General features: G+C 37.5%; 1 protein-coding gene across 1 annotated transcript in view; it reads left to right on the forward strand.

The window, feature by feature from the left end:
* Sirt2 (NAD-dependent protein deacylase sirtuin-2) overlaps nucleotides 1-12,464 on the forward strand; it is a 164,325-nt gene that overhangs the window by 80,452 nt on the left and 71,409 nt on the right. The window lies entirely within an intron of this gene.

Raw genomic sequence — 12,464 nt, forward strand, 5'->3', positions numbered from 1 at the left:
CAAAAAAAAAAAAAAAAAAAAAAAAAAATCAGTTAAATTCAAATTTCAAATTTTTTAATTTTAAATTACATTAAAAATGATCTAACTTGCAGTAATGTGGGCATGCAAATAATCTTCAGTATATGTTTTTAATCACAGAATACATATTAACACTGATCAAAAATATCTGGACACCTCTGTGTAGTAGTGGATATGGCTATATCCAACACAACTATGACTCATACAGGTATAAAAGCAAGCATTTTGTTTCCTTATCTTTCTTTCTTTATAATAAATGGCACATACTTTTGTACAGGTATAAAAGGAAGCACCTTGCAATTTTCATAGACAAGCTGTAACGGTAAAATGGACCATACTGAAGAGCTCAGTGACTTTCAACATAGCACTATCATAGGATGCTGCCTTTGCAACAGTTTAGTTTAGAAAATTTCTGTCTTGCTGCAGCTGTCTTGATAAACTGTAAGTGATGTTATTGTTAAGTGGAGCAACAACAGCACCATCATGACCTGGTAGACCACATAAAATCACAACAGGACTGCTGAGTGTGGAAGCACATGTTGCAAAAAACTTGCCTGTCCTCAGTTGCAACACTCGCTACTGAGTTCTGAAATGCCTCTACAAGTAATGCCAGCACCACAACTGTTTATCAGTAGCTGAAGAACATGGCTTTCCATGGCTATGCAGCTGTACACAAGCCTAACATCAGCATTGGCAATGCCAAGCATCAGGTGTAGCAGTGCAAAATTTGCTACCATTGGATTTTGGAGAAGTGGAAACATGTTTTCTGGAGTGATAAATCACTCTTCACCATCTGGCAGTCTGACAAATGAGTCTTGGTTTGGTAGATGCCAGGACAGTGCTACCTGCCTGAATGTGTTGTGCTGGCTGTGAAGTTTGGCAGAGGAGACATCATGGTCTAGGGCTATTTTTCATGCTTTGGACTAGGTTCCAATGATTGAACATCTTAATGTCATGGCCTATAATGGCATAGATAATTCTGTGATACCAACTTTATGGCAACAGTTTGAAGACCCTTTTCTGGATCAATATGACAATTCCCCCATCCACAAAGCATCTGTGCAGAAATGGTTTGATGAGGCAGATGATGAAGAATTTGAGTGATCTACACACATCATTGATCTCATTCCCATTGATGAACACCTATGGATAAATTGAAACACTGATTGTGAGCCAGGCCAAACTGCCTGGACTAACCTCACTAATGTTCTTCTGGAAGAATGAAAAGGAATTACTGCTGCAGCATTCCAAAATTTAGTGGAAAGCCTTTCTAGAATATTGAAGGCTGTCACAGCAGCAAAGGATGGACCAACTCCACATTAATGCCTTTCATATTACAATGAGAACAAGTATCTGGATATTTTTGATCAAATAGTATATGTAGCTTATATTCAAGTTGCAAATTAGAGGTTATAATCTGTATGGGCCACATAAAAAATAAGTGACGATAAACCTGATATCAGCACAAGAAATAAAAAACTCAGTGCTTTACTATATGCAGATGATGATATCCTATTAAATAAATTTGCTACAATATCAACATCATTCTCAGTAGTGATTACCCAGATATTTATTATTATTGTTCAAGTAATCTCCATGGAGTCAGAAGACTTGTCATGGGAGAACCATTTATTCACACACTAGCAATCATTCATGCAATACCTTTCATACTTCTCTTTAAACTCATTCACTGAAGCACCTACAACTACCTCTGGCAACCCATTCACCACTCTCCAAGCAGAAAGCTTAGTCCTAACAGACTTGCTAACCACACTCTTGCCCAACTTTCACTAGTGATCCCTTGTTCTCCCTTCTTGCGATATACTTAAAAAAAAGTCTTCAGTTTCTATCCTACAAAATCCCTTTAATAGTTTAAATGCTTCCATGTCTCCTCTTTTTTTTTTGTCTGTCTGCTAATTTTTGAAGCCTACAGACCATTAATCTATTCTCATAGGGAGCATTCCACAGACCTGCCACAATTTTTGTCACTTGCCTTTGGATCCTTTTCACAACTTCATCACCATGGCATCTGGGAGTCCAGATCTGTGCACAATAGTCCAGATGTTTCCTTATTAAAGCCTTATAATAAGGAAACGACCTTTCTATCCATGCTTGTTAGTGTTCTTCAACAACCACATAATCTGATGTGCTGTTTTGGTTACCTTTACAATATGTCTTCTAAATTTCAACTTCCTGTCCACAATCACACTGCAGTCCCTTGACCTCATCTGTTTCTTGTAATTCAGTTCCATCAGTATAGTACACAGCTTCTGATTTCTTCCCAAAGCACATCACCTTACACTTGGCCACATTAAACTGGCAGCCATTTACCTTTGCCCATACTGCTAATCTGTTTAAGTCTTCCTGTAGGATCTCTGCATCACTGTCATTTACCATTACTCTTACCAGTTTAGCATCATTAACAAACAAGTGGATATTTCCTGTCAAATTATTTCCTATATCATTGATATACAAGTTAAACAACAGAGGACCAAGTACTGAGCCCTGTGATACACCACTGGTCACTTGCCTTCTCCTGGAGACTCATCTTCACCATAAACCACTCTGTCCATTAGCCACCCTCTAATCTAAATCATCAGATTCATGTCCATCCTCATTTGCTCCAATTTATTCAATAGATTCTATGTGGAATCTTGTCAAATGCTTTTGCAAAGTTTAGCAATAAAATATCACTGAGTAGCCATTTCTCTTATCCGACTCTATTGTCAATTGATTATAAAAAGTAAGCAAATTACTAAGACAAGACCTACCCTTCACAAAACCTTGTCCTTATAGAGTATCATATTCCCATCTACCAGTCCTGAATTCTGTCTTTCACCAATTTCTCCAATACCTTAACCACCAACCACCACTCTTGAGATGCTAATTGGCCTATAATTTGCTGCTTCTGTTTTGAAGCCTCCTTTATGCAATGGAACTATTTTGCTCTTTTTCTACTCCAATGACACCTTTCCACTACTGAGGCTTAAATTAAACAGCTTGGTCAGAGCAGCTGATCATTCCCTTGTACATTCTTGTAATGCATGGGCCAATATGCCATCTAATCTCATTACTGTATTCAGATTGAGGTTCTGCAATATTTTAAGCACCTTTCTTCAACCTCCTGCAAAATGCTCACTCAGTAATTCAACTATTTGGTTTGGTTCTGTTATTTTCCCACCATCAGCACTTTTTAGTCATTCCTCCTTTTACTTGCCACAGAGCAAAACTCTTTAAGGTTTCATTCACTAGCTTTCTTTTATAATTAGCTTTGGCCTTCCTTATCATACCAGTCACCCTTCTTTCCTGTATCTTATACTGCTCATGGGCATGCTGACCATCTTTTTCTATATAATCCCTCCACAACCTTTTTTTTTTTTGTGTATGCAACTCCTGCTTAATGAAGCTATTCATCCATCTAACTCCCACTTCTATTCCCCCCCCCTCCCACCCTGTTCCTTCTGTCCTCTCTGAAGACACTAGATCCCTTGTATTTTATTCCTGTGACCATACCATCCTTGGTCAACCATGTTTCACTAATGCTTTTGGACTCTAGGTATATGTTCAGATATTGCTTTCTTCAAATACTCCTTGGCCATCTGCCATACACCAATATCTCTCTCATCCAAATTCTTATGCTATTGTTCTGCTGAAAGCTACCTCCTCAGCTTGTAATAATCACCTGCTTTGTAGTTCTGCATATATTGAGTTCAGGTCAGGACTTTATGTTCACTTTTTACAAGCTGAGGCAGCATAGTGGAGTTAGTGTTAAGTTCCTGATGCAATGATCAGATCCAGTACTCTTAAACTTCATGCCCCCCCCCTCCATTATATGTTGCTTCAGGAGCTATTCATCCATCTCTCAGCAGCTGTATAAATTCCATTTCCTTCCCTGCCTATGTCCAGTCCTCCTCCCAATTTATGTTCATATAGTTGAAATCCCCATAATAATTACTCGACCTGTATTCATCATGCTATTTGCAGGTGCATGTCATCTACATTCTCCATATACCCCCTGGATTATATCAGCAGCCAATTACATATTTAGTCCTGTTGGCCTCTATCTCACATCAGATAGTCTCAAATGAAATGTCCTCTGAATCCCTGTCTCCCCCAACCCAATGCACATCAACTCTTTTTGGCTTTAATTTCTCTGCTATCATTAGCAATCGCCCCCCCCCCACATCCTGTTCCTTCTGTCCTCTCTGAAGACACTAGATTTCTTGTATTCTATTCCTATGACCATACCATGCTTGGTCAACCACAACTCACTAATGCCTATAACTTTTGACCAAATTCGAAATAAGGTTGAAGAGTTTTGGACATTGGTTTACTAACCAATGCCCAAAACTCTTCAACCTTATTTCGAATACTTCTGGCATTAGTATATATACATAAACTGCAATACCATCTTCATCCAACAACCTTCCTTACACTTTGTGTTACTTAGCCAACTAAAGTTAATCTGGGGTTCTACATTTTGTATCATGTGATCACTCTCCCACTTACTAACTTCTAGGCTCTTGCTCACTAGTATCCTCCCTAAACATTCTAGTTTTCCTGGCCTTGTTCTTTAGAACTCTCACTGAACAACACTTTCTCAAGACTTTTGATACCACATCCATTTAGATGCAAGCCATTCACCTTATATAAATCCTGCCTTCCATGAAACTTATTCCACAAACCCACAGACTCCATGTCATTCCTCCTGCACAATCTGTGCACTGACTCATTTGCAATCATAGCTCTCTCCATCTCAGTTTGCCTCTATAATGCTTTTATTTTCTCACATTTCTTTTTTGCATGCACTAGTAACTCTTTCATGTCTTCTCGCATACCATACTTATCACCTGCTAAATTGTTTGTACCAGCTAAAATAAACATATTTTTCACCTTAGCTACTTACAGCATCACTGACATTCTTTCTCCTCCCTCTGGAAACCACTATTTTGTCACTCACCCCAAGGACTCATCATATCAAATCACCATACAAAATCCAGTCTTTATTTTCACGCTTTTGCTCTTTCATGTTCTGCTTTCTCTACCCTTTCTTTTGCTTCTGTGTCAAACCATCCACCAGGCATTTCTCCAACTATTCAATCTCACGTCTTATTCTGTGAAGAACTCCACATAATTCGATATCCTTTTTGTTACTATCTGGTCATTCTTTTCATTTTCCATCATGTCATTTGTATAGTCACTCATACTGCTTGCAACACTAACTATACCAATTGCATTATCATTCATTTCGTCTTTCAACTCACCACTATCACTCTTCTTATTTGCTTCACACTTATATTTTCTCATGAAACACTTTTGACAACACATTCTCCAGTTTCATTCTCCTTCCAGAAATCTCTCATTCTCCAAAGGCCATACATTTCACACGTGCTGCAGCAAACATAATCATACACATTAAAATTGTCTGCCATTGTTTGGGCCTCGGTACCATGACACACAATGCAGCGTATAATAAAAAAAATATTAAGCCTTTAAAAATCAGAAAATTAAGTGCACTATCCTTCCAGTTAATCACACAAACACTCATAAATATAATGATGGAAAAATAATGACTTAATTGTCATTAAAAACATCCAAAAAGAACTTATCTTTTGGTACATATGTATATTTGAGTTTACAGTTCTATTCTACAAGCTATTTGATTTTCATCATTTTTAAAACTTTCTTGCATGTTTTTCTTTTCAATGTGATAATACTTATTTTTATCCTTTTCAGAACTAGTGGAATTAGGAAGTGATTGTGATCACTTCTTATTTCTAACCACACTTGGAGACTGTTGTATTTTGCAATTTGAAATATTGCTATCACAAATAATTTAATCAATAAATTTTCTTTCTGTGAATTTATTCACATGGTTCTTACGTATTAAGAATGGGAATCTAGTGGACTTTTATTAACCATTAATATAACTGTGTGATTTTCCCAAAACAGCTCCATACATCTGCAATTCATTGTCTACTTTGTTTAGGTTTTATTTTTTTTTTTCATATATCAACTCTACAAATGTGAGGTTACAAAATCTGTAACACGGTGGTGTGTATGTGGACAGTGGTTAGGAAGAAAGAAAGAATCAGTGTGCTTTTTAGAGATCTGGGAATTGTATTCATTGGGGAAAACAATACAAGGAAAGCTGTTCCAAAGAACAGAGGTTGATGGAATAAAGGAAGGATGAGAAGTTGTTTCATTAAGTTTGGATGGAGCTGAACTGTATATGGATGTTGAAACTTCCATTAGTTTATGGATATTTGTTTTGAAGAAAGCCTTTGCTAATCTTTTAATATCATCGAGTTAAAAATTTGGAAGCCAAAATTTCATAGCTTTATTCAAGATATGCATTTTGATTTAAAAAAAAAAAAAAAAAAGCTATATTCTTAATAAAATTTTTAATTCTTAATAAACTCGTTATTAAGAGGAGTAATAGATGGGAGTGTAACTAAATCGTACTTACCGGGTGCGAAATTTAAGGATGTAAGTGAGAGCATTAGAGTGCAAAAACAGAGGGTGAAAGAAATAACAATTGTGGCTGGTACGAATGAATTGAAAGGTGATAAATTTTTTATGAGAGAGGACTTGAAAGTATTGTTAAAGGTAGCGAAAGAAAAGAGTGACAGAGTTAGAATGGTGAGTCTGTTACCGCGGTATGACAGAGAGGAGTTTAGAAGGAGGGCCATAATCGCAAATGATATTATGCGCAGGTTATGCGGACGGTGTGGTGTGGAATTTGTGGACGTGTGGAATGAGTTTGATGGGCGAAAGGACTTATACAAGATGGATGGCCTGCATTTGAATGGACTTGGTGTGCGTAGACTGGAAAAAGTGTTGCTGAATGAAGTGAAAATGGATGTGCAGAACCAGGGAAACTAGAACTACCAAGGAGGGGGGGAAGTGGATATCCAGACATCAGTGAGACAGTTGAGTGTAAAAATGTATATAATGTACCTGAGCCAGCAATAAGGACAAAAAATGGAAATGGGATATTTAGAATAACGCATCAAGATAGGGGTGGGACAAAGGGAACGCTGCAATTCATGTACACTAATGCCAAGAGTATTAGGAACAAGAAGGAAGAATTTTTGGCCTTGATTGGCTCTTCCTGGCCACAGGTTATTGGCATTAGTGAAACATGGCTGACAGAAGATGATATAGTTAGTGGGATAGAATGTGTAGGTTATAGTATGTTTAGGAGGGACAGAGAGAATAAAATTGGGGAAGGGGTGTTATTGATGATAGCTGATGAACTGCAGCCAAGGAGAATTGAAGTATTGCAGGATAGTGAAAGGAGCTCATTTGAGGCTATTTGGTGTGAGATTGAGACTGGCAGAATAAAATATACAGTTGGGTGCTGCTATAGACCAGGTGATGGAATAGATGGTGGAGATGGTATGCATAAACAAATTGATGAAATGAGTGGAAGGAGGGTAATTATTATGGGGGATTTCAACTATGGTAACATTGATTGGAAGGAGGAGAGGACACATGTGAGGAAGGAAATGGATTTTATTCAATTATTAAGGTATAACTATCTGAAACAGCATGTAATTGAAAATACTAGGGGTGTGAGAGTGCTTGACCTGGTAATAGTATCTGAGAATTTGACTGTAATGAATATGACCATGTTGTCACCTATTGGTGAGAGTGATCATAAGGTCTTGACCTGGGAGGTGGCTAAAGGTGTGAAATTTGTGATTAAGACAGGGTATATGTGGAATTACCGTGCTGGCAAGTATGACAAGCTTAGGAGATTGCTTGGATCAGTGCCATGGCATGTACAACTGCAAGGGCTGGACGTCGATAGAGCATGGGAAGTGATCAAAGAGCATTTACAGGAGGTTATGGCTGATTGTATACCTAAGGTCCGAATAGTGAAACAAGGAGGGGTTAAATGGATGAATAACACCATTAAGCTTGAGCTGCAAAAAAAGAAACAACTATGGAGGGAATTTAAAGAAAGGGGTGACCTGCAGGCACACGAACGGTATAAAGTACAGGCCAGAAGGGTAACGAGTGTGGTAAAAACAGCAAAAGCCGATTATGAAAGGAAACTAGCTATGCAAGCAAAAGAGAATCCCAAACAGTTCTTTCAATATGCTGCAAGCAGGAAAAAAACTGTACATGGCAAAATGATTTTAAGGAATGACGATGGTAAAGAGTTCACTGAACCAGTCGATATAGTGGAGTTACTGAGCGCGCACTTTGCCAAAGTATATCATCCAGGTGGTGACGTTGAAAAAATGAAGGAACCATTAGTTTATATGGGAATTGTGATGAATGAAGTGGAGGTGAATAGTCTATTACAGAACCTTAATGTGAATACATCTGTGGGATTGGATGGTATACCGGCACGGGTCTTGCATGAAGCGGCTAATGAATTATCAGTGCCCTTGACCATGTTGTTTAATCTGAGTCTCAGGTCTGGCTTAGTCCCGAAGGCGTGGAAAGAGGGGAAAATAGTTTCACTGCATAAAGGAGGATCCAAGACTATGGTTGCAAATTACCGACCAATCAGCATATCAGGAGTCGTTGTCAAGGTCTTGGAGAAAGTAGTCAAGGGAAAAATACAGGAATGGATTGATGAAAATGAGATACTGTACAGAGGACAGCATGGCTTTGTGAAGGGTAGATCATGCCTCAGTAACTTGCTCAAGTTTTATAACAAGGTGACGGCTGAACTGGATAAGGGAAATGGGTTTACAGTGATACTGCTGGACCTGGCAAAGGCGTTTGACAGGATACCACATGGAATTCTAATCCGTAAACTACAACATATGGGAATGGATATAGGGTTGGTGAGATGGATAGCTGGGTGGTTGATGGAGAGATATCAAAGAGTAGTTTATTCAGGAGTAGAGTCCAAAAAACGGCCTGTGACTAGTGGTGTGCCACAGGGTTCTGTTCTTGGACCACTGCTGTTTAATCTGTTCATTAACGATATAGGGAAGGGTCTAAGTGGGACAGTTCATTTGTTTGCTGATGATGCAAAGTTGGGTAGGGCGATAGTGAATGCAGAAGATGTCAAAGTCTTGCAAGATGACTTAGATAGATTGGAGTTCTGGACTAAGGAGAATGGATGTCAATTTAATGTGACAAAATGTAAGGTTATGCATTTCGGAGTGAAAAGATTAGCAGCAGTATACCACATTGGTGGAACTGTACTCCAAGAGATTGATGAGGCCAGGGACTTGGGAGTGTTGGTGGATAGGGAGATGAAGTTTAGGGGGCACATTGCGAAAGTAACTAAATCAGCTCATCAACTCACTTGGTTGTTGAAAAATACCTTGACGAGCAGAGAAAAACAAGTTATTGTACCTCTGTACCGAGCCCTGATAAGACCTCATCTCGACTACTGTGCCCAGATTTGGTCACCTCGGTTCCTTCTTGATGGGGAGGAGGTTGAGAGGATCCAGAGGCAAGTGACTAAGATGATAGCAGGTCTATGGAATGAACCATATGAGAACAGGTTGAAGATTTGTGGGTTGCAGAAACTAGTTGATAGGCGGAAAAGGGGAGACATGATTGAGACATTCAAATTGCTAAAAGGATTCTATAGGATTAATTCAGATGATATTTTTGAGATCAGGACTGGTGGTGGGAGAACTAGGGGACACCCATGGAAGCTGGGCAAGAGCATGGTTAGCAGGGGTGTTAGAGCTGGGTTCTTTACTTTTAGAGTGGTAAATGAGTGGAATAAGCTGCCAGAGTCTGTTGTGGGTGCTATGACAGTGAGCGAGTTCAAGGCAAGGTATGATAGATACTGTGTGAATGTTGAACAGCTGCGTGAACATGATGTTTAGGGCCTCCCTCGATGAGTCTAAGGACTCCTGGAGTAGCCCGTGGTAATAATAATAAAAATAAAATGAAATATATGAATGTTCAAAAAAAAAAAAAAAAAAAAAGGATTGTGCTGTGATTTTATACATAATATCTTTAACATTTGGTAGTATGAGATTTGTTTGGGAAATTCCCAAACTTTTTAAATAAAAATTTTCCTGTCTAACTTAGAAGCTGCTCATCCTTGTTGCTTTCAAAGTACTCTTCTCCACTTTGTATACACTGCTTCCAGTGTTTCTTCCATCCTTGGAAACATTTCTGGATTGCTTCTTTTGGGATACTGTGCAGTTCCACTAGCAATTTATTTATTTTTTCTTTATCAAGTCAGTTGACACCTTTCAACATCAATTTCAATTTGGGGAATAAAAACATCTACTGGTGCTAGATCAGGTTTGTAAGCAGACTGTGGTTTGACTGTTGTTTCATGTTTCGCCAAAAATTGATGGATTAGTAATGATGTATTTGACATATTTGAACTATTTAAATTCACAGTACATGCAGGTTATTTTACATGGAAAGGGAAAATATACGAACAATTAGACGGGACAGCAATGGGCCCCCCCTTAGCCAGTTTCTACATAGAATACTTGGCAAAGCTAGCTATCAATACAGCCACTCTCAAATCATTGCTTTGGCTATGCTATGTTGATGATGTGTTTGCTATTTGGCCACATGGTCCAGACACATTAGATACATTCTTAGTGTATTTAAATAGCCAACACCCAAAAATCCACTTTATAATGGAACTGGAAACAGTGATTGTCTGCACTTCCTGGATATACTAATCACACGTCTTCCAGATAGTTAATTATCTTTTTTGGTTTATAGAAAACCCACATAAACTGTTTTTGTGCTCTGAAGATGCTGGATATAATATCAGCAAATAAGTTAATAAATAGTATAGTTTCTTTCAGTCTGTGTTTTCATCAATACTGTTAAAAATAAATTAACATCCTCTTTTATTTCTAATACTTCAGGCATTTGTGTGCATGCATTTCAACATTCCCTTGAGCCCACAGTTACCCTTACATAATGTCACCTGCTCATTCAGATTCAAAACATGGGAAATTGTACCCAGCTCTTCACAATCATTCCTGCACTCACATTCATTTATCCCATGGGTTGCTAGACATATAATCATTTCCACAATGCACATTCCTGTTGTTAACAGTTACATAACATGTCTGCTTATGCACAAATTCTCATTTCCCAGACTCTCTGTATTAGGTCTTATACCAATTAATTTCTCCAGACTCCTGATATCAAACACATTCAAGTGTAGACTGTCCCTCTTATATAAATCCCTTCTTCTCTCAAATTCACTCGACATCCATAAACTTTCATCCACTCCTCCTCCACAACTTGAATAATTTTCCTTTCTTCTTAATTGATTTCTGTCATATTTAAGTAATATACTAATGATTTTCACTTTCTCACTCTTGCTTCTTGCAACAATCCTTTCATATCTTCTGTCATACTGAACTTATCTCTAGTTAAATCTTTTTACCTACTAGAATTAACATCTCTTTTACTTTTCTTTTCTGTTTTTCAATTGTTTGTTATATTTTTGATTTTTGCCTTGGAAAAAACTCGAAGTAATAACCCAGTTGGGTTATTATCAACAGCATGTTTTATGTTGGGATCACCATGCCAAATAATATCCTCTTTTTTTATAATCAAATTTACCTAATTTTCATTAGGCAATATCTTTCCTGATTCTGTGCTTTGGTTTTAATTTTTCTGCTTAACTTTGTCTTCCCATTTTTCCTTTAAATACCTCTCAACCTTTCATAATTCCTGCATCATATGTCCAATCTGTTTTAATTTTGCTATTTTGGAGGTTAATTTGCTTTAAATATTCTCAAGTTTCTCTTCTGCAGGGCAATCTTGTTCTCAGCTTCACTTTTTTTGTTAGCATTCTGTTTGTGTATTTTTGGTATCATTTTATGACACTATTTAATGTTGCAGTATCTCAAAAAATGTTATAAAATAATCACCAAATACTATAAAAACATGAAAGTCGCCACTGTTTTTCTAAGAGAAAAATGCGAAACAGACAAAAATAACCAAGTATATTTTTGATTATAAATTATACTTGACATGAAATTATATTCTTGTTTAATTCTTTACCCATGGTAAACAACAAAGTTTACTTGTGAAGTATCTTGTATATAGAAGCTGTTGACATCACATAAGTTTTCTTAGTATTGTATAATGTAAAGCACACTTCCTTTTGGGTATGTATATTTATATTCCTCTCTGCATTATGAGAAGGATGACTACCCAGCCTGCTTTCAAACTTTATTGAGGTCTTATTAGTGGGAGCCATACCCAGAAAAATACCAGAGTCAAATTAATGCAGAAGTCATAAATACAGCCTTAATAAAGGTTGAAACTGGTCTGGGCAGTGACCCTTTTCATAATACATAGCAACATACACTTTAAAATGAAGTGTTCTGCATTATGGGATACTAAGGCAGCTGATGTGACATCTACATCCTCTATATACAAGTAGCCTAGTTGTGAAGATACATGAAGGTACTTCACAACCTAGTCATGAAGTACCTTCATGCAAAAACTGTTTGCTTGCACTTGAT

Source organism: Typopeltis vanoorti, chromosome 10 (genome assembly GCF_054136105.1).
Source record: "Typopeltis vanoorti isolate ZY-2024b chromosome 10, IOZ_Tvanoo_1.0, whole genome shotgun sequence".
NCBI classification, from domain to species: Eukaryota; Metazoa; Arthropoda; class Arachnida; order Uropygi; family Thelyphonidae; genus Typopeltis; species Typopeltis vanoorti.